This window comes from Bufo gargarizans, chromosome 4, assembly GCF_014858855.1.
Source record: "Bufo gargarizans isolate SCDJY-AF-19 chromosome 4, ASM1485885v1, whole genome shotgun sequence".
NCBI lineage: Eukaryota > Metazoa > Chordata > Amphibia > Anura > Bufonidae > Bufo > Bufo gargarizans.
The window spans coordinates 258,886,616-258,910,608 of record NC_058083.1 but is presented as its reverse complement, the minus strand read 5'-3'; positions in this window follow the sequence as shown (position 1 = coordinate 258,910,608).

Here is a 23,993-nt window from a genome sequence, read left to right as displayed (position 1 = left end):
GTGTGCTGGGCCTAAATATATGCCAATGGACTGTTGCAGTGGTGGCTGACGTGAAGCCTCATTCTCTGCTATGACATGCAGACTGATTCTCTGCTGACATGAAGCCAGATTCTCTGTTACGGGACCTCTCTCCTCTGCCTGTGTGTGTGCTGGGCCTAAATATATGCCAATGGACTGTTGCAGTGGTGGCTGACGTGAAGCCTCATTCTCTGCTATGACATGCAGACTAATTCTCTGCTGACATGAAGACAGATTCTCTGTTACGGGACCTCCCTCCTCTGCCTGGGTGCTGGGCCTAAATATATGCCAATGGACTGTTGCAGTGGTGGCTGACGTGAAGCCTCATTCTCTGCTATGACATGCAGACTGATTCTCTGCTGACATGAAGCCAGATTCTCTGTTACGGGACCTCTCTCCTCTGCCTGTGTGTGTGCTGGGCCTAAATATATGCCAATGGACTGTTGCAGTGGTGGCTGACGTGAAGCCTCATTCTCTGCTATGACATGCAGACTGATTCTCTGCTGACATGAAGCCAGATTCTCTGTTACGGGACCTCTCTCCTCTGCCTGTGTGTGTGCTGGGCCTAAATATATGCCAATGGACTGTTGCAGTGGTGGCTGACGTGAAGCCTCATTCTCTGCTATGACATGCAGACTAATTCTCTGCTGACATGAAGACAGATTCTCTGTTACGGGACCTCCCTCCTCTGCCTGGGTGCTGGGCCTAAATATATGCCAATGGACTGTTGCAGTGGTGGCTGACGTGAAGCCTCATTCTCTGCTATGACATGCAGACTGATTCTCTGCTGACATGAAGACAGATTCTCTGTTACGGGACCTCTCTCCTCTGCCTGTGTGCTAGGCCTAAATATATGCCAATGGACTGTTGCAGTGGTGGGTGACGTGAAGCCTCATTCTCTGCTATGACATGCAGACTGATTCTCTGCTGTCATGAAGCCAGATTGTCTGTTACGGGACCTCTCTGCTCTGCCTGTGTGCTAGGCCTAAATATATGCCAATGGACTGTTGCAGTGGTGGGTGACGTGAAGCCTCATTCTCTGCTATGACATGCAGACTAATTCTCTGCTGACATGAAGACAGATTCTCTGTTACGGGACCTCTCTCCTCTGCCTGTGTGTGTGCTGGGCCTAAATATATGCCAATGGACTGTTGCAGTGGTGGCTGACGTGAAGCCTCATTCTCTGCTATGACATGCAGACTGATTCTCTGCTGACATGAAGCCAGATTCTCTGTTACGGGACCTCTCTCCTCTGCCTGTGTGCTAGGCCTAAATATATGCCAATGGACTGTTGCAGTGGTGGCTGACGTGAAGCCTCATTCTCTGCTATGACATGCAGACTAATTCTCTGCTGACATGAAGACAGATTCTCTGTTACGGGACCTCTCTCCTCTGCCTGGGTGCCGGGGCCTAAATATCTGAGAATGGACTGTTCCAGTGGTGGGTGACGGGAAGCCAGATTCTCTGCTATGGAACCTCTCTCCAATTGATTTTGGTTAATTTTTATTTATTTAATTTTTATTTTAATTAATTTCCCTATCCACATTTGTTTGCAGGGGATTTACCTACATGTTGCTGCCTTTTGCAGCCCTCTAGCCCTTTCCTGGGCTGTTTTACAGCCGTTTTAGTGCCGAAAAGTTCGGGTCCCCATTGACTTCAATGGGGTTCGGGTTCGGGACGAAGTTCGGATCGGGTTCGGATCCCGAACCCGAACATTTCCGGGATGTTCGGCCGAACTTCTCGAACCCGAACATCCAGGTGTTCGCTCAACTCTAGTAAGAACTACTTTTGGGAAGCATATACCAATAAAAATAAAAAAAGAAGAATATTTAAAATATCGAATTTATAGCACTATATTCTAAATATTCGCGAATTAGCAAAGTGCCGATATTCGCAAAAAAAAATTGATATTCGAATATTCGCGCTCAACACTAGTTATCACATCCAACACTGAACCTTTCTCATCATAAAGGGAAAGTACTGGTATTTCCAGATGGCGAATCTCTATTGGGAGAGTTTGTTTCAGTTCTAATAGGGCAGCATTAATCAAATCTCTCCACTGTATGAGCGGAGAAGGCAGAGGGATCCCCCATGTGGATCCAAGTTCCAAGTATCAAAGGTAGCTCAAACCATATAGTTAGTTTGGGAATTAAGGACATTAAGGTCTGTTGTTCCTATCAAGAGTCTCCTAGAGGACATCGAGAGATTAGCTGCTTCCATATCAACCCAAGATCTATTTGGTGGTTGTCTAAACCAGTCATATTATTTTAGACATAAAGATAGCTCTACCATATAATAACGGATTAGGAAGACCTATACCACCAGAGGACTTCTGAAGAAGTGATGTAGACAATCTGGAGCATTTGCTTCCCCAAATGGAGAGAATGCTTTGGGTTATGGATGTGTAGAATGATCTTGGTACCAAGATTGTGAGGACATGTTGAAGAAAGTTTAATCTGGGGGTTACTAAAGACATTACTAGGTTTTTGCGTCCAGACCATGACAGTGTTGGAAATTGCAGTGAGGAGAGCTGTTCCTGTATGAATTTCAGCAATGGAAGGTAGTTAGGTTGGAATAGTTTGTGAAGTTCGGGTCCTATCTTTACTCCTAGGTAAGTAAGAAATGGGGCGTTCCAATTAAATGGGAATTTCATCTCGAGGTCTTTCCTTACGGTGAATTTGAGGCCTAGGCTCAGTATTTGTCTAGTGTCGCTTCCAATAGGGAACGTGGAGGACAGAATGTCGTTCACTATGATGGCTGCTGAGGCATTACTGTACATTGAAAAGTTAGCTTTTATAAATGGGTCTGGGAGGTCGAATTTTTTTAGAGTAAATCGCATGAATTCCCAACTAACCCTATCAAAAGCCTTCTCGGCATCAGTGCTCAAGAAGGCTAAAGGAAGGGAATGTTTTTTAGTGTGACATAGTATATTTAATATTCTTGCTGTGTTGTCTCGGCCTTCTCTCCCTTTTATAAACCCCATCTGGTCCCTATGTATCAGAGAGGGCAAGTAGGCAGATAGGCGAACTGCTAGCATCTTTGCCGATAAGTTTAAATCTAAATTTAATAGCGATATGGGGCGATAATTTGCACAGTGACCTGAGTCCTTTCCTTCTTTAGGTATTATTGTTATGTGTGCTCTAGTCATATCTGGCGTGAGAGGGGATTCCTGTAGTGATTGATTGCATATAGCCAATAGGTGGGGGAGTATAGATTTGCTGAAGGAGCGGTAATAAAGGGCTGGAAGGCCATCAGGTCCTGGGGCCTTACCATTGGGAAGGCTTTTTATGGCAGCTAGAAGTTCCTCTTCAGTGAAATAAGATTGCAGAAATTCTCTCTGGGTATGATTTAATTTAGGGAGTGTTAGAGAGTCAAGAAAAGTGTCAATGGGACATTGAGAAGAGGTTGGATCTTTCTCTGAGTCTTGGGAGGGAATATTATATAGCTCTAGATAGAAATTTTGGAATTGGTGGGCTATTTCTTTTGTTGTTACTGCTATATCTCCAACTGGTTTATGGATTTTACAAATGTAGTTATGGGCTTTCCTCTGTTTGCTCATCATGAACTTAGATGCTTTATCCCCATGGGCAAAGTATTTATTTTGGGAATGTAAAAAATATTTGGCAGAAGCAGTGTTTAGAAGGTTCTTAAGTTCTGACCTAAGATCTGTCGATTTGGATAAGTGGGAGGTAATTAAGGATTGTTTGTGGAGAAGTTCCAATTTATGTATCTCAGCTAATAGAGCATCTATCCGTGCTGCCCTTTCTTTCTTGAGTCTAGCTCTTATGCTAATGAATTGGCCTCTATTGAAGGCTTTGTGAGCATCCCACAGCACGTGGGGGAAGTTTCTGGGAGGTAGTTCAATAGGAAATATTCATCCAGCAACTTTAGCACCTGCTCCTTCTGAGTATCGGTGCAAATTAATTGCTCATTGTTGAAGGCTCTAGGAGCTTGTTCTGCTGTGGAGATCTTCAGGAACACAGGTGAGTGATCTGATAGATGAATAGATCCTATTTGTGTATCCTGGCAGAGTTGTAAATGTTCTTTTGAGATGAACAAATAATCTAGCCTTTGGTAGGATCTATGTACATTGGAGAAGAAGGTGTAGTCGCGGCTGGAGGGATTTAGCATTCACTAGGCATCAACCAGGTGAATGTTATATAGGTTTTAGCGTATAATTTTAACCCCTTAAGGACACGGCCATATTTCATCTTAAGGACCAGGCCATTTTTTGCAAGTATGACCAGTGTCACTTTATGCGGTGATAACTTTAAAACGATTTTACTTATCTAGGCTATTTTGAGGTTGTTTTTTTCATCACATATGGTACTTCATGACACTGGTAAAATGAAGTTAAAAAAATCTTTTTTATTTCTAAAAAAAATACAAAATTTATTTGAAATATTTGTACATTTCCAAGTTTTCATTTCTCTACTTATATAATACATAGTAAGACCTCCAAAAATAGCTATTACTTTACATTCCCCATATGTCTACTTCATGTTTGGATTATTTTGGGAATGCCATTTTAGTTTTTGGGGATGTTACAAGACTTAGAAGTTTAGAAGCAAATCTTGAACATTTTCAAAAAACTAATTTTTAATGACCAGTTCATGTCTGAAGTCACTTTGTGAGGCTTACATAATAGAAACAACCCAAAAATGACCCAATTCTAAAAACTACACCCTTCAAGGTATTAAAAACTGATTTTACAAACATCATTAACCCTTTAGGTGCTCCACAAGAGTTATTGGCAAATGAAGATGAAATTTCAGAATTTCAATTTTATAACAAGACATATTGCTTTCTCTTCCTTTACTAAATCCATAGCAGCAAGAAGAGTAACCATGGTAACAAAAAAGAAACACCCCTAAAGGTAACCCCTCCCTCCATACGTCCATAAATAGCCCTTCCTCAGGGAACACTTCCTCTTTCTTGCTGCTCCATAGCAGATAAGTAGTGAGATTTGTGTCATATTTGTGTGTCTTGATTTATAAGCCCATTGTTTTCCCAAATTGTGTTAGTTTTGTGTCTCTGTCGGGGGTCTCCCCAGCCACCTATCCGGTTTTAGCAGGCCGTTTTGTTTTTCACTTTATTTAGTGTACTCCTACATTTACTTTGGTACTTAAGTTTATCCCCTTGGGCGCCGCGGCTACCCTCCGTTCGGGTGCCTCATATTCACCCTCTGTCTCCTCCTCCCCCCTCCACCTCCTGCCGTTTTGTTTCTTACCGGTTCATTCTTGTTCCTGTCTTCTTGGGCGTTTCGGCGCCATCTTCTTCAGCCTTCTTCTTGCGCCCGAACTCTCGCGAGGCACGAGAGTTCGGGCGCCATCTTGCAGGTAGTCAGTTCAGGTCTCGGGCGCCATCTTGGTGTCCCTCACCGCTTTCTGGACGCGCCTCCAGGGGCGGTCCTTTCTGTGGGCGTCAAGTTCCCTCCTCCCCGCTCCTATTGGTTCTGGGAGCGGAGGGGGCATTTCCCCTTTATTCAGACGACCGCGATCTTGCTTCCCGGCGCCATTTTAGTTCCAGCGTTTCAGGTTAGGTAGGATCAGCCTCTCCTCTCGGTTTCGGTAACTCCTGATAAATATAATGTCTGCCCAGGATTCGGCCACCCCTGTCCCCAGCCCTCTAGTCCCCATACCCCAGGGATCTGCTCATAGCCTTGGGTCATTCCCTGTCTCCCCTGCTGAGGCCCAGGCTCTGGCCCTTCAGCAATCTATATCCCAGGCGATTGCTTCTGCCATGGGATCTATGTCGTCTGTTATCACACAGTCCATTTCACAGGCCCTTATCCCTATGGCTTCTCCCAGCATTCCGCTACCTGCAGCTACTGCCTCCAGAAACCCTGTCACTGATAGCACTGTTCTATCACATGAGAGCGTGCCTAGCACACGCAAACGAGCCTGTTCCGCGCCAGGCAGAAAAGTCGCGTTGGTGGAAATCTGCTCGCAATCAGTACGAGCCTAGTGATCACTCTGAAAATGAGTCTGATGAGGAGGCTTTGAGTTTCCGCCCTGATGGTTCGAATGATGATATTGCCGGAGTTATGGTGGATCCTGATGTGGACGATTACGTCCCAGCTTCCCGGCCATCCACTAGTGGGGCCTCAGGGGCGGCCATCTCTAGTGACACCCCTCTTACTGATCCAGCTGGGGAGCCATTATTTGATCCCAATAGCCTCCACCATCCCAGGTCGGCTGAATGGGTCCCCGCATCCCATGTGGCTCATTACTTGGAGGCAAGAATTAGAACTCCGCTATGCAAGGAGACCCGCAACAAGCTAAGGTTGGAATGCCCACGCCCCATTATCCCCAATAAAGTCGGTGAGACTCCTAACGTAGACCCTAAAATGGTCCAATTTCTGGCCAAAACGGGCTTTAACCCTCGCAGGGGCCTTGACTTGGCCCTGCGAGCTTGCCAAGATAAACTTTTGGACATCTTAGGGCCCCTCACAAAAATTTTTGAGCTGGTGGAGTCTGCCAAGGCGGATGGCACTCGGATTGACCCAGATGAGCTCAGGGGCTGGGTGCAACGTGCCATATGCGTCACGGGAAATGTCAACACTTCCCTGGCGATTGAGAGGAGGAAGGCGATCCTCATGAAAATCGAGCCTAAATTAACCAACATGGCTTTGTCCGAATCTGGCAAAGATGCACAGGGACTCCTTTTTGGAGACTCCTTTATTAAGGAGTTAGGCAAATTTGTGGGAGCCTTCACGGCTTTGGATAAGGCGCAATCTAGTATGCACAAGGTTTTTCAGAATAGGGTCTCTACCAGGGCCGGCAGCTCAAGGGGCCGCCTGTCCGGCCGTACCCACTTCCAGACCCGTAACACTGGTCGAGGCTCCTTTAAGCAGCGCCAAACGTTTCAAGATCAACGACAGACACCATTCTTTCCGTCCAGAGGCACCTTCGGAAGGTCCAGAGGCTTCAGAGGAGCTCCAGGTTCCCGACGTCCATTTGGTAAGTCCCCAAGTTTGTCCTCTGTCTTCTTCCCCATGCATTGGGGGCAGGCTCTGACATTTTTTGCATGCCTGGGATCGCATCCCCACCGACCCATGGGTGCTGTCTACGATCAGGGGTTTTCAAATCGAACTGGTAGACACCCCAATTTGTCTGCCCCCATTCAGACCGCGAGTGTTCTCTCTAGAGTCTCGCACTCTCATAGACACGGAACTCTTGTCCCTTCTGGAAAAGGGTGCCATAGAAAGAGCTCCAGACCCCCACGGGGGTGTGATCAGCGATATTTTCCTTGTGGAAAAGAAAGGGGGACAGTTTCGTCTAGTGATAAACCTGAAGAATCTGAACATTTATGTGCGATACCGCCATTTCAAAATGGAGGGCATTCATCTGCTCAGAGACCTTCTCCTTCCGGGCGAGTGGATGGTCAAACTCGATTTAAAGGATGCCTATCTCACAGTGCCCATTGCCCATCAGTCCCGGGATCTTCTGCGTTTCCTGTGGGGGGATCAGGTATGGCGATTCACATGTCTCCCGTTTGGCCTGTCATCAGCCCCTTGGTGTTTCACCAAGCTCATGAAGCCGGTGGTGTCGTGGCTTCGGGGTCAGGGTGTCCGTCTGATAATTTATCTGGACGACATGCTCCTGATTGCCCGGGATCCTGCTACCCTCCGGGCACATCTGCGTCTGTCCGTCTCCCTGCTAACAGGTCTGGGATTTGTTATCAATCTCGAGAAATCTTGTCTTCAACCATCCAGATCCATGGAGTTCCTGGGATTCCATGTGGATTCCTCCACCCGCACTCTTTGTCTTCCGATGTCCAAAGTTCGAGCCATCCGCAGGGAGTTACGTCACACTCTCCGGTTGCCTCAGGTTTCCCTACGTCACTTGGCCCGTGTCTTGGGTCTTCTGTCTTCCTCAATTCAGGTGGTATTTCCGGCCCCGCTCCACTATCGGGCACTTCAACGGCTCAAGATAGCCCATCTTCAGGCGAGGGTTTCCTACGGGGAATTGGTGGTCCTGGATCAGGACACCAGGGACGAGCTGACGTGGTGGATTCACAATCTCGAAGCGTGGAATGGCAAGGCTATTGTGGGTCCTCAGCCGGACGTGGTGATAGAATCGGACGCCAGCCTGCAGGGATGGGGTGCTCGCTGCAATGGTGTGTCCACCGGAGGGCCATGGTCTACGTCGGAGGCGTCTCTGCACATCAACGCATTGGAGCTACTGGCGGGATCCTTTGCGATTCGGAGCTTCGTCAACGGCAAGGTCAATGCTTGTATTCGACTCAGGATGGACAATGTGTCGGCCGTTCGTTATGTGAACTCCATGGGCGGCACTCGGTCAGCAATGATGACTCACCTAGCAAAGAAGTTCTGGTCCTATTGTCTGGACAGGGGGATCACGGTCGTGGCGGAGTATATTCCAGGTCTCCTCAACGTCCACGCGGATTGGAGTTCACGCTACATCTCGGACTTCAGCGACTGGATGTTGGATTCTGCGGTGTTCTCCTCCATCGAATCCCTTTGGGGCCCGTTCTCCTTGGACCTGTTTGCTTCTCGTTGGAACGCCCAGCTGCCCAGGTATTACAGTTGGAGGCTGGACCCTCGTTCGGAGGCGGTGGACGCATTGCTCCAGGACTGGTCAGGCGCCCTCTTATACGCTTTTCCTCCCTTCGCCTTGATACCTCGGATACTTTCTCAGGGGCGTCGTCAGCAGGTGGAGTTAGTCCTGGTGGTCCCGTTTTGGCGTCCGCAGACTTGCTTCCCACAGCTGATGGAGATGTTGATTGCGGACCTAGTTCTTCTTCCGACCCGACTGAATCTTCTTCGGGGCCCGCTGGGTCAGCACCACCCCCTTCTGTTGGACAACACTCTCCGTCTTCTGGCGTGCAAGATCTCAGGGGCCGTTGGGACATCACTGGAATATCGGAGACGACTAGATTCCTCCTGGAAAGTGCGTGGGCCCCCGGTACCGTTCGGGCTTATCGGGCAGCCTGGGGAGTCTGGTCTAGTTGGTGTGTGGGACGGAACCTGGATCCCCTTACGGCTCCTGTAGAGGATGTTTTGCGGTTTCTTTTCGAGGATGGCAAGGCCTATCGTATGATTAATTTGTACCGATCTGCCATTTCTTCCCGTCATCAAGGTTTCTCGGGTCTTCCGGCAGGTCAACATCCTCTGGTTCGCCGGTTGCTCAAGGGTTCTCGTCTTTCTAGGCCGCCTAGACCTCGGTTCTCCTCTTTGTGGGATGTGTCCTTAGTCATTGACTTCTTATCTCGTTGGCCTTCGAATCCGGATCTTTCCTTGCGTCAGCTTTCAGCAAAGCTGGTTAGGTTATACTGCCTCGTTTCGTGTAAGCGCGTTTCGGATGTCCGGGCCTTGGACTTCGACGCGGTCTCTTTCACTCCAGAGGGGATTTCTTTTAATGTTTCTCGTCGTACCAAGACGAGCATTTCGACAGTGGCCTATCCGGCCTTTCCTGATTGCCCCGCGGTTTGCCCGGTATCCTGTTTTTTACTTCTCTCGTACGGCGTCCCTTAGGTCTAGGGACTCGCCGCAGCTTTTTGTGTCTTTTCGCAGGCCGTTTACCCCGGTTACTAGTGTTACCCTTTCTCGCTGGATTTTGTCTCTTGCGGGGGTCGATACTTCCATCTTTACCGCACATTCGGTTTGTGGGGCTTCCGCTACGTCTATGGCGGTTTCGGGGGCCCGTTTGGAGGATATCTTGAAACTAGCGGACTGGTCCAGGGCCTCTACGTTTAGGGATTTTTATTTCAGGCCTGGTCCTCATGCGTTTTCTTCAGTTATTCCTTAGCTTTGAACTAGCAATATGAAGCCTCCTTGTCTTGTTATAAAATTTAATGATTTTCCTAGTTTATGACGTAAAGTCATGATTTTATTAAAGACACGGAGGCGAATATTGCCCGCCCTTTCCCTCCCGTTTTATATGTTTTACTTATATTTATGTGCCAGTCGATATTTGCCTGTTGTTTCAGTGATATTGCATTTTCGTTATGTCATTTTGTGTCTATATATATGCTGCTCAGTTTATTTTGGCTGTGATACTACTGCTATCTTTTTGCAGTGTTCTTTACTCTGAGATTACCATACTGTTTTGTTTCCGTTTCCCCTAGGTTGAATCTCCTTATCTGGGTGCATGTCTGTGCTGATCGTTACAACTCTGGGTCGCGGTTTTGTTCGTCTCCCGTTGGAGTGCACCGGTTTAGTGGATCCCAGTGTCTTCTGGATTTTCGTGCTGTTACAGTTGGACCAAGAAAGAGGAAGTGTTCCCTGAGGAAGGGCTATTTATGGACGTATGGAGGGAGGGGTTACCTTTAGGGGTGTTTCGTTTTTGTTACCATGGTTACTCTTCTTGCTGCTATGGATTTAGTAAAGGAAGAGAAAGCAATATTCGCCTCCGTGTCTTTAATAAAATCATGACTTTACGTCATAAACTAGGAAAATCATTAAATTATTTGCCAAAGTTTCCATTTTAATAATTTTTGCCCTGACTCTGCGGTTTGCAGAAACACCCCATATGAGGTTGTACACTACCTTACGGCCACACGGCAGGGCATAGAGGTAAAGGAGTGCTGTGTGGTTTTTGGAAGGCAGATTTTGATGGACTGGTTTATTTGTCCCATTTGAAGCCCATTTGAAGCCCCCCTGATGCACCCCTACAGTAGAAACTCCCTAAAAGTGACCCCATTTTGGAAACTACACCCCTCAAGGTATTCAAAACTGATCTTACAAACTATGTTAACCCTTTAGGTGCTCCACAAGAGTTATTGGCAAATGGAGATGACATTTTAGAATTTCAATTTTTTGCCAAATTTTCCATTTTTATCTATTTTTTTTTCCACTAACAAAGCAAGGGTTAACAGCCATACTAAACTCTATATTTATTGCCCTGACTCTGCGGTTTACAGAAACACCCCATATGTGGTCGTACACTACTGTACGGCCACACGGCAGGGCGTAGAGGGAAAGTAGCGCCGTGTGGTTATTGGAAGGCAGATTTTGATTGACTGGTTTATTTATACCATGTCCCATTTGAAGCCCCCCTGATACACCCCTACAGTAGAAACTCCCTAAAAGTGACCCTATTTTGGAAACTATGGGATAAGGTGGCGGTTTTGTTGGGACTATTTTAAGGGTACATATGATTTTTAGTTGCTCTATATTACATTTTTCATCTCCATTTGCCATAAACTGCTAAGGAAGACCTAACGGGTTAATGATATTTAGTAAAACTAAAATAAATAAAAAAGCAGACATATTAGTTATTATTGCCGCATCCGTAAGAATCCCCTCTACAAAAATACCCCATGACCTAACCCCCCAGATTAACACGAGAAAAAGCAAAAAAAGGTGCAAAAAAGGTATTGTTTTGTCACCTTACATAGCAAAAAGTGTAATAGCAAGCGATCAAAAAGTCACATAGCCCCAAAATGGTGCCAATAAAGCAGTCCCCTCATCCTGCAAAAAATGAGCCCCTACCTAAGATAATCGGCTAATAAAAAATAAAAAAATGACTCTTAGACTATGGAGATACTAAAATGTTATTTTTTTTGTTTATAAAAGGATAATATAGGGTAAAACCTAAATAAATGTAAATAAGTAGATATATTAGGTATCGCCGCGCCCATAAGAATCTCCTCTATAAAAATACCTCATGACCTAACCCCCCAGATTAACACGGTTCAAAAAAAAAATATAAAAACGGTGCCAAAACAGCTATTTTTGACACATTTTTCATTTTTATCAATTTTTTCCGGTACAAAGCAAGGGTTAAAAGCCAAATAAAACTTAATATTCATTACCCTGATTCTGCAGTTTACATAAACGCCCCATAAACTGCTCTATGACCAAATGGCAGGGTGCAAAAGGAAATGAACAACATATGGTTTCTGGAAGGCAGCTTTTGATTTTTTTTTTGTTTGACACCATGTCCCATTTAAAGAACCCCTGATGCACCCCTAGAGTAAAAACTCCAAAAAAGTGACCCCATCTAAGAAACTACACTTCTTAAGGTATGCAAAACTGATTTTACTAAGTTTATTTGTGGAAAAAAATAAATTGGGGTGTCTCAAGTCTGAGAACCATAGTTTTTTTTTCCGATAGTCAGTGGCTAAATTGGGGAAGGGGATAATAAATTTAGTACTCCATGGAAGTGTGGTACTCCCTGAAGCAACCAATAATGCAGAGGCCTGGATGATCGGGACACATGTCACACTGAGTGGTGGTGTCCTTTCGTATCCCCCTCCTGTGACACACTCCGCACCTTTTTAGGGTCCGTCCCTTCTTTCCAGTTTTGGGGGACCACACCTGGAAAGTGTTGGCCAGGGACGATCCAAGCGCCTCCAGTTCTCGAGGTACTCCCGCCTGCTCTTTCCCGTTCAGAAAAGATCAGGGCCTTGAGGACTGCCTCATAGAACTGAAGGAATTTCCCTATGTTGCCAGCGCTCTGAGACAGTACAAAAGAGTTGTACAAGACAACCTGCATTAAGTAGACCGCAACTTTTTTGTACCATGCCCGGGTTTTTCGCATGGCGTTATATGGCTTGAGGACTTGATCAGAGAGATCAACTCCTCCCATATACTGATTGTAGTTGACGATACAATCGGGCTTGAGGACCATTGCCGTGGTACCTCACACAGGGACAGGGGTGATGCCTTTACAGTGAATTGTGTACAGTACAAGGACATCCCTCTTGTCCTTATATCTGACCAGCAGCAGGTTTCCACTGGTAAGGGCATGGATCTCACCCATGGGACAGGTACCTGGAGGGGGTAGGTAGGGAGGACGCGCTGATTTTTCCGCACGGTACCACAAGCGGACGTGGATCTCGCGGCAAGGGACTGGAACAAGGGGATACTAGTATAAAAGTTATCCACGCACAGGTGGTAGCCCTTATCTAGCAGTGGGTGCACACACAAGTTTCCTGCTAACAACCAGAGTGGGGGGACATTCCTGGGGGGGGGAATCTCGCCCCTCGTACACACAAAACTTGCAAGTGTACCCTGAGGTACTCTCACAAAGTTTGTACAGCTTCACGCCATACCTCGCACGCTTAGAGGGAACATACTGGTGGAAAATAAGTCTCCCCTTGAAAGCAATGAGAGACTCATCAACCGCGACCTCCCTTCCATGAACATAGGCCTCCACAAATCTGGCCCTAAAGTGATCCATGACCGGCCTGATTTTGTACAGGCCGTCATAGGCAGGATCACCTTGGGGGGGACATGCTGCATTATCTGCATAATGCAGGCACTTCCGGGTGGCTTCAAACCGGGTACGTGTCATGGCCATACTGTAGAGTGGGGTCTGGTAGAGGACGTAGAGTGGGGTCTGGGAGTGTACTGCCTGACACAGTTTTTTTTTTACTATGCCCATGTGCAGCACGAGGCCCCAAAACGTCCTCATATCGGCTGCACTGACCGGAGTCCAGCCACCGGCCCTAGCCAAAAGGGAGCCCGGGTGTTGAGCAATGAACTGTTGGGCCTACTGGTTCATTTGCTCCACCATCAGATTTACAAAGTGTCCACTGAAAAAAAGACATATTCAGTGAAGCCCACTGTGGAAATCTGGATTCCTGGTTAGTCTACAAAATCAGGCATCGCGGGCTCAAAATTCTCTGACAAGTTTACCGGCAGGGGGCTCAGGTGGGCTGATCTGGTGGGCCGGAAAACTAGTACAATCCCCACAGCTGCTCGTACTAGCGTGGGCCACAGGGTCCCTGCTATGGAGGTCCCATTGATCCACAGCTTTGGGGGCTCATCATCATCGCTAGATGATGAGGAGGATGCAGATGACAACAGGAAAGTGGGGTCATCCTCGTCCTCACTTGGGCTCTCGGACTCGGAGGCAAGCAGGGCGTATGCCTCCACAGCCGAAAACAACCGGCGGGCCATAGGAGAGTGTGTGTGCGTGCGTGTAAATCTTTATTCAGTGTGCGTGTGTGTGTGGGGGCATGGGTGTTCGCGAACTTTGCCCCACTGTGATTGGTGGCGTATTATCACATCACTGATCACTGTCCTTTCCGGGTTATCGGGTCATCAGAGACCCGAATAACCCGGAAACACATCAAACCGCAGGTCTGAATTGACCTGCAGTTTGCTGCGATCACCGACACGGGGTGGTCACAGGACCCCCCTTGCCATTGTCCCACGGTGCCTGCTGTTTGATTTCATCAGGCACCGCCGGCGGTGATCGGAACTACACATGATGTACTAGTACGTCATGTGTCCTTAAGTACTGGGACATCATGCCGTACCAGTAAACAGGTTAAGGGCTTTCTGAGACAAAGCAGATCTTTGGGAGGATAAGTCTAATTGGGGTTCTAAAGTAATATTAAAATCTCCGCCCAGGACGATCACACCTTCACTAAAGGATTCTATAATTGGGAAAAGAGACTTGAACCAGGCTAATTGATTAACATTAGGGGCATAGATATTTATGAACGTACAGTCGTGGCCAAAGGTTTTGAGAATGACACAAATATTAGTTTTCACAAAGTTTGCTGCTAAACTGCTTTTAGATCTTTGTTTCAGTTGTTTCTGTGATGTAGTGAAATATAATTACACGCACTTCATACGTTTCAAAGGCTTTTATCGACAATTACATGACATTTATGCAAAGAGTCAGTATGTGCAGTGTTGGCCCTTCTTTTTCAGGACCTCTGCAATTTGACTGGGCTTGCTCTCAATCAACTTCCGGGCCAATTCCTGACTGATAACAACCCCAAACATTCAGAAAGAAGCTTCATCGGAGAATATGACTTTGCCCCAGTCCTCAGCAGTCCTTTGGAGAGAAGTGGCTTCTTTGCTGCCCTTCTTGACACCAGGCCATCTTCCAAAAGTCTTTGCCTCACTGTGCGTGCAGATGCGCTCACACCTGCCTGCTGCCATTCCTGAGCAAGCTCTGCACTGGTGGCACTCCGATCCCGCAGCTGAATCCTCTTTAGGAGACGATCCTGGCGCTTGCTGGACTTTCTTGGATGCCCTGAAGCCTTCTTAACAAGAATTGAACCTCTTTCCTTGAAGTTCTTGATGATCCTATAAATTGTTAAGTGAGGTGCAATCTTAGTAGCCACAATATCCTTGCCTGTGAAGCCATTTTTATGCAACACAATGATGGCTGCATGCGTTTCTTTGCAGGTCACCATGGTTAACAATGGTAGAAAACAATGATTTCATGCATCACACTCCTTTTAACAGGTCAAGTCTGCCATTTTAACCCAATCAGCCTGACATAATGATCTCCAGTCTTGTGCTCATCAACATTCTCACCTGAGTTAACAAGACGATTACTGAAATGATCTCAGCAGGTCCTTTAATGACAGCAATGAAATGCAGTGGAAAGGTTTATTTGGGATTAAAATTTTCATGGCAAAGAAGGACTATGCAATTCATCTGATCACTCTTCATAACATTCTGGAGTATATGCAAATTGCTATTATAAAAACTTAAGCAGCAACTTTTCCAATTTACAATATTTATGTAATTCTCTAAACTTTTGGCCACGACTGTATATGTCTGGTTGGCTAATTTGCCTTTCACTAAGATATATCTACCTTCAGGATCTTGGATATGGTTGCAATATTGGAAAGGTGTATCTTTGCTGAAGCCCACACACTTACACCCCTGGAGGCTGATGAGTCTGATCCAAATAAGGAACCTTGAATAGGAAAGATTTGAGTAGTGGTTGGATCTAAAATGAGTTTCCTGCAATAGCAGGACAGAGCAGCCCATTTTCTTCAAATGTGAAAAGATTTTGGCACCTCTTGGAGGGGGAATTGAGTCCCTTCACATTGTAAGAGGCTATTTTGAGATTAGCTATGATAGATTGGTTGTACATGTGAATGGAGCTCTTTTCCTATTTGACATGTCTTATAATGTAGGTCATGAACTTGTATACTCAGCCTCCCGAGGTGAAGCGAAGGGGCTCCGCAAGATTTCCACTGCAATGTTTTTGGAGAGTCATATGTTAAGTAGTATTCACTGGAACAGAAAATAATATCAGACCAAAATAACCAAAAACATGGTATAAACTGTGAGGCTACCTTCAACATAAATAGCCTTTTGAGTAAATGTTAGAAGTGGGTAGAGGGAGAGAGAGGGAGAAGTGAAGACAGTAGTGTGTTATAACACCCTTTGGTAGAAATAAGGATCAGGTCAAAAGCTCAGGTAAGCTAGACAGGTGAAGTAGGAAAGGGAAGGAAAGGTGTAAATCGGCAGAGCCAGAAAAGAGGGGGACCAGAACCTACTAAAGGTGCAATATCTGAGAGAGCATTGAGATTAGGGTAAATGCACCCAGTGAATAAAGCTTAAACAGGTCAGTCTCCTGTTGGAAGTCTTCTGGTAGTAGCATTCTTTTTTTCCCTTTTATCTCTTGTGGATTTGGGAGTATGTTGCCTTTCCTATGGATCTTGTCTTGGCAGTTCAGGAAGGTTCACTAGTTCCTGGACGGGGTCCCAGTTAGAAATAGCCAGTGGTTCAATCTGTAACAGGTTATAAACGGCATTTAAGTCACAGAAAGAGGATATCTGGATTCTGCGTCCCTTGTGTGCAAAGGATATGCCAAAAGGGAAGGACCATCTGTAGATGATTTTGTGTGACCGTAACCAATCAGTCAGGGGTTTGAGTGCTCTTCTTCTTTTTAGCGTGGATTAAGCAAGGTCTTGAAAGACATAGATTTCCTGGCCATTCCACACAATATTGTTAGCGTCTCATGCTCTAGATAAAATGGCCTCTTTCACTGGGAAGCTCAGGAACTTACAAATTAAATCCCTTGGTGGTTCATGTGAAGTTAGTTTCGGGCGAAGGGCTCTGTGTGCTGTTTCAAGTATGATTTTGTGGGCATTTATCTGGGCCCAGAAGTTGCAGATATATTTGAGCAATTGTGTTAGGGATGTCGCCTGTACCTACTGTTTCTGGGATTCCGTGGAATCGCAGGTTATTGCATCTCCCCTGATTTTCTTGGTCTTTGATTGCGTTATACATAATATTTAAGTTGGTTTGAAACACTTGCAGGCGCTGTGTTATTGCTGCTTGGTGTTGGAGGATTAGGGTTTGAGAGTCTTCTAAAGATTCCACTCTTGTCCCTATCTGGCGAACATCCTGCTTTATGGTTGTCAGGTCTGCGCTCAGCAGTTCCAAAGCTGAGGTAAGAGAGAATGCCAGTATATCTTTGAAGTATGAGCGGGATATAGGGAGGTTATCTGGTTCAACCTCACCCCCGCAAGCTGCTCCCGCATCTTCTGGCTGTCTCTGGCTAGCCGTTTGTGGAGTTGCCGGCGCCATCTTGGAGTCTCTGGAGACGTAAGTAGCAGCGGCTTTCTTTATGTATTTCTCCATGTCTCCTCCGCTTGTCCCGGATTTCGGGTGACCGGTATGTTCCCCTGTCTTGGGAATTCCGATTTTGACCATCGTTAATCGTTAATGCGGTATTACCAGGCTAAAAGGGTGCTCTAGTACACCTGAGCTGTTGCATCAGACGGCCATCTCCATCCGGCGCTAGCTCCGCCCCCAGTTCTTTATAGCTCTTTCACAGGAGTGGATGCAGTGCGTGGAATCCGCTGAGTAAAAGATAGCCAAGCCCGTTCCGGACAACAGAGACATGGAGCATTAACATGATCTGTGACCATTTTACTACAAATTCACAGTGACAATTTTATCTCATTGAGATTTTGTAGTAAAAAGATCACAGAGAGGTACGGAGCATTATCAATCATGTTAATGTTCCTTGTCTCTGCTGTCCGGAACGGGGCTTGGCTCTCTTTCATGCAGCGGATTCCACGCACAGCATCCGCTCGTGAGAAAGACCCCTTATAATGACTTGTATGGTTCTGGTGTGTGTAGGAGAGATAATTTCCAATCTCCTCTGCGACATTAACCTTGCTAGCAGAACAAAATTTGGCATAGTTCATAGCTGGCATTGTTTAGTACTTAGTTGCATGGACTGCCGAAAAAGGCACCTCATTTTTCAAGTGGTGTATACCTCCTAATAGATTAGATACACCTCACATCAATGGGCTTCTTAGTAACACTTTCATAGAAAATGTCAGCAGTAGTATAATCTGTCCGATTGTGTTTTGTATAGTTTTTGTGGTGTGGCTTTCAGTTAAGCTTGCAAGCATATTGGAGAGTTGGGAAGGATACCTGACAACCTAGGAGAGTTTTTCTAAACTGTATGGACATCAATGCGAGGAGGGGGTTAAAAGCCTAGGGCAGCATGAACTCTAAATACATCCCTGAATGTTATGATTATATATGTAAATGATTGCAATATTAAAGGAAAATCATATGTTTATTGGGGAAAACTGTAGAATTGAAAGGAGGCTCTAGTACCCGTCAGTTCACCTCTAGCCTGGATACAAGATGAGATATGGTTGGGCATGAAGGTTCCATATGGTATTCCGTGGCACATTTCTCCACAGATGTTGCATCTGGGCCCGCAGATCCTGGACACTCATAGGTTGCTGAAGCTGGCATCCCAGCTGGCCCCATAAATGCTTGATTGGCAATAAATATAGTGACACAGCAGCCTAAGGAAGTTTTGCAATCTGGTGCGAAACCCGTAGGGTCCATTCACATGACCGTATGGCTTTGTGGATCCGCAAAAATGCGGATCCGTTCTTCCATATAAAATAGGATCAGTTTTTTTGCGGATCAGCAAAATATTTTACATTTTATATAAAGATGTAAGTGTTGACTAGAATTTTTTTTTTGAAAATGTGTATAAAATAATCCTGTCAGAATGCTTTAGCGCCATTTTGTCTGGCTTTGATTGCACAGAGAGCTTAGTGTGAAACTTGTGCTTGGTCGGCATTGGTTTTGGGCTATATTTCTTGTGTATCATGGCTAATGAACGAAAGGTTCTTTTGTACTGGCTAGTTCCTCAGAGATTTGGACAGCAGCCAGCTATGCTGTCTGAAGAACCGAGGAGGCGGTTGGTTCATCCCATTGTCTCCCAGCGCCTACAGAAGGGCCACTTTTACACCTTGTACTTCGACTTGCGGCAGCACCCTGATAAATGTATGGGTTATTGCTGTATGACAGTAGCTACTTTTGATATGTTGCTGGCGTCTCTCCGTTCTGGACTGACTTTCCTGAACACTATAACATGAGGTGCAGCATTTCTCCTGAAGAAAGACTTCTAGTCACGTTGAGGTAAGTTTATTAGTCTATCTTGAATTATAACTGTAAAATTTGTAGATTTGAAAAATGGAAACTTAAAAATGTATTTTCTCTCTTCACAGGTTCCTTGCAACTGGGAACTCTTTTGCCTCCTTGCATTATGAGTATCTGTTGGGAATCGCAACTATATCTGGGATTGTCTGTCACACATGTCAACTTATCTGGCAGCAACTCAGAGATGTGGTGATGCCCCAACCCAAGACAGAAGATTGGCTTAGAATTGATGATGGGTTTTATCAATCTGCACAGTTTCCAAACTGCATAGGGGCATTGGATGGCAAAAACATATGTGTTAAGAAACCGCCTCACTCAGGGTCCCAATATTTTTTTTCAAACAATATTTTTCTATAGTGCTGTTGGCCTTAGTTTACAGAAATTATAGATTTATTATTGTTGATATTGGGACCTATAGAAGCGAAGAAGCCTGCATCTTCTGTTCTTGGTGAACAGATTTGCGCCAACCAACTTGCCTTGCTAGAGCCCAAACGACTATCTGGATCTTCTGCTTCAGCCGCTCCATTTGTAATCGTGGCTGACGAAGGGTTTGCGTTATCTCCACATGTAATGCAACCTTTTCCTAGACGCGATTTGGATGACCGAAAGCGCGTATTCAATTATCGTCTGTCTCGTGCATGTCTATATGTTGAATGCGCTTTTGGAATACTGTCCAATAAATGGAGAGTGTTCATGTCATCCTTGCAAATGAGTCCGCAAAATGCCACCCTGGTGATACAGGCTTGTGTGATTTTACACAATTTCACCAGGATTCATGATGCACTCTCCGAACCTGAAGTGGCCCCTTCTCCGACTATCACATCTGTTGGATTAGACCATAATCCGCATGGAAGACCTGGATCTGCTGGACTAGCAGTTCGAGAACTCTTTGCGGATTACTTCATTAGTAGAGAAGGTGCATTATCATGGCAGCTGAACAGCATTCGTGGTAGTCGTAGATAAAACTTGGGTTATCTAAATTTATCTAAATTTACATTTATAGTTAGTTAGTTCCCATATTGTTAGATTAGATTAGGGACTCGCAAGACAATGAGGACCCTTGACGTGGTCTTGCGAGCTAAGGTTTTTTTGAAAATCCAACAAAAATTGGAATTAATGGTTTTTAAAAAAAACTGACTAATACCTCATTTGAAAAAACTTGTATGTATTATATATATATATGTAGTTAAGGCTGCCCCACAGCCTGTATTTGTGGGAGGGGCTGAGGCCTCCCCCTCCGTTTTCTCCTTTATAACTCAGTGCTAACACAGCGGCGGGACGTGCAGCCAGGTACCCCACCCACCCTCCCTCCCTTTTTTCTTCAGTTCTCATTAGGGTAAGCCCCCTTTTAGGCCTACCCTCGTCCTTGGCTCCCGGCATTAATCAGCCATCTTTAGAGTCCGGTTTTAGTACGCCCTGGGCCGTCGCACCGACCATAAATATATATATATATACACATATTCAAATGGCAAACCCAAAACCCACATTTTAAAAAAAATTACAAGATACTAACACGTCAATTTAAACAGAATACCAATATAGTATATCATCCATGTACTTTATAATTTATCTATAATAGACAGCCTACTGCTAGTTCCATAGCTTTTCCACCACTGTGCTATTCTTTTTTTATTTTTTTTTATTTTATAAATTCTTTATTTTCAGAATTTTCAATAGAAATATAAACATAAGTATCCAGTAGACAATCATTTACCTCCACATAAGGAGGGATACAAAATCCAGGCATGGCATTTTAAATATCGCATAACAATATCATAGTCATTTGAACAACTTTGACTAATTAGAGGCATCCTGGCAATATGGCGATGAGAATGTCATACATTACATTCATGCAGTAAAGGCCTGGACAATGGCATGAAGAAATAATATAAATAGAAGACAAAGAAAAAGAAAAGGATAGAAGGAAAAGAAAAGAAGAAAGATGAAGAGAGGAGAAAAACTGAAGAGGGGAGGGGGGGAGGGGGAGGGTGAGTACATCGAAGCCTAATACAATTGAGTCCGTCAATATCCTTGAACAGCTTGCAGCTGTTTTCCCTGTTGGTCACTCACTGGTCTTTGTCTCCAGACCTACTCTCAGCATAAGCACTAGAGCGAGGCACCTCGCCCACCCTCATTCAGTTTCTTCCAAGGTTGCCAAGTTTTTAGATATCTCTCGTGGTTTCTGTTGATCCAACTTGTCATTTCTTCGAATTGGGATATTAGATTTACTTTGGCCTCCCACTCCTGTGTGGAAGGGGTGCTGGTATCTCTCCAATGAAGAGGGATAATGACCTTAGCTGCCGAAATGAGATGGGTCACTAAGTTATGCTTTGATGGCCTATATGTGTCAGTTGGCAGGGAGAAGAAAACCATTTCCGCAGTGAGCTTGAACTCAGGGGTGGTAACTTTTTTAATTATCTTGGTGATGTTATCCCAGAATGGTATGATCAGTGGGCACGACCACCAAATATGAGACAGTGAGCCTGTGTCTTTGCCACATCTCCAGCACAGTCGATCAGGGGCCACACCACATCTATGTAAGAACTCTGGAGTTCTATACCATCTGGTAAGAAGCTTGAAGTGGTTTTCTTGTAGGCGTATACACGGTGAAGTTCCATGTGAAAATGCTAGAATCTTTTTAAGATCATGATCAGAAAAAACAGTGTTAAGTTCTTTCTCCCATTCCCTTATATATACCACTGTGCTATTCTAACACCTGGTAATATACAAACCAGATTCCCAAAAAGTTGGGACACTAAACAAATTGTGAATAAAAACTGAATGCAATGATGTGGAGATGGCAAATGTCAATATTTTATTTGTAATAGAACGTAGATGACAGACCAAACGTTTAATCCGAGTAAATGTATCATTTTAAAGGAAAAATACGTTGATTCAAATTTTCACTGTGTCAACAAATCCCCAAAAAGTTGGGACAAGTAGCAATAAGAGGCTGGAAAAGGTAAATTTGAGCATAGCAAAGAGCTGGAAGATTAACACTAATTAGGTCAATTGGCAACATGATTGTGTATAAAAAGAGCTTCTCAGAGTGGCAGTGTCTCTCAGAAGCCAAGATGGGTAGAGGATCACCAATTCCCACAATGTTGCACAGAAAGATAGTGGAGCAATATCAGAAAGGTGTTACCCAGTGAAAAATTGCAAAGACTTTGAATCTATCATCATCAACTGTGCATAACATAATCCGAAGATTCAGAGAATCTGGAACAATCTCTGTGCGTAAGGGTCAAGGCCATACTGGATGCCCGTGATCTCCAGGCCCTTATACGACACTGCACCACAAACAGGAATGCTACTGTAAAGGAAATCACAGAAAGGGCTCAGGAATACTTCCAGAAACCATTGTCAGTGAACACAATCCACCGTGCCATCCGCCGTTGCCAGCTGAAACTCTACAGTGCAAAGAAGAAGCCACAAGCTCAGGCGTTTTCACTGGGCCAGGGATCATTTAAAATGGAGTGTGGCAAAATGGAAGACTGTTCTGTGGTCAGACGAGTCACGATTCGAAGTTCTTTTTGGAAATCTGGGACGCCATGTCATCCGGACCAAAGAGGACAAGGACAACCCAAGTTGTTATCAACGCTCAGTTCAGAAGCCTGCATCTCTGATGGTATGGGGTTGCATGAGTGCGTGTGGCATGGGCAGCTTGCATGTCTGGAAAGGCACCATCAATGCAGAAAAATATATTCAGGTTCTAGAACAACATATGCTCCCATCCAGACGTCATCTCTTTCAGGGAAGACCCTGCATTTTTCAACAAGATAATGCCAGACCACATTCTGCATCAATCAGAACATCATGGCTGCGTAGGAGAAGGATCCGGGTACTGAAATGGCCAGTCTGCAGTCCAGATCTTTCACCTATAGAGAACATTTGGCGCATCATAAAGAGGAAGGTGCAACAAAGAAGGCCCAAGACGATTGAACAGTTAGAGGCCTGTATTAGACAAGAATAGGAGAGCATTCCTATTTCTAAACTTGAGAAACTGGTCTCCTCGGTCCCCAGACGTCTGTTGAGTGTTGTAAGAAGAAGGGGAGATGCCACACAGTGGTGAAAATGGCCTTGTCCCAACTTTTTTGGGATTTGTTGACACCATGAAATTCTGATTCAACATATTTTTCCCTTAAAATGGTACATTTTCTCAGTTTTAACTTTTGTTCCGTGATTTCTGTTCTATTCTGAATAAAATATTAGAAGTTGGCACCTCTACATCATTGCATTCAGTTTTTATTCACGATTTGTATAGTGTCCCAACTGACAATCGGCCAGGATCTTACTGAGTCACTCTGGGCCTGGCTAGCTGCTGTCTGAGCTGCTTACAGCGGTTACTCTGGATATTAGTAAATATAAATAAATAAAATAAAACTGATGCAGAATAAGGGTCTATTCACACATCCGTAACTTATTTGCGGCTGGCACATTGCTGGCACTATAATAGAAATGCCTTTTCTTGTCCGTGTCTGCGGGCTAGAATAGGACATGTTCTTTTTTTTTGTGGGGCTGCGGGATGGAAGTGCGTATGCGGACAGCACACTGTGAACTGCCCCCATATTTTGAGGCCCTATTGAAAATGAATGGGTCTGCAACCTTTCCGCAAAATTGCGGAACAGATGTGGACCCTTTTTCGGACGTGTGAATGAACCCTAAGTCTCTCTGCATTGTTCCTCTTCAATATTCATCTATAAATCGTTTTCACAAACACTGTCCCTAGCACATGGGGATGGCCATCTCTGGATTGGCTGGCTGCACAGTATTATGGGTCATCTTGTGTTCCAGGCTTGTCTCCTCTACACTTAGTTTCGCT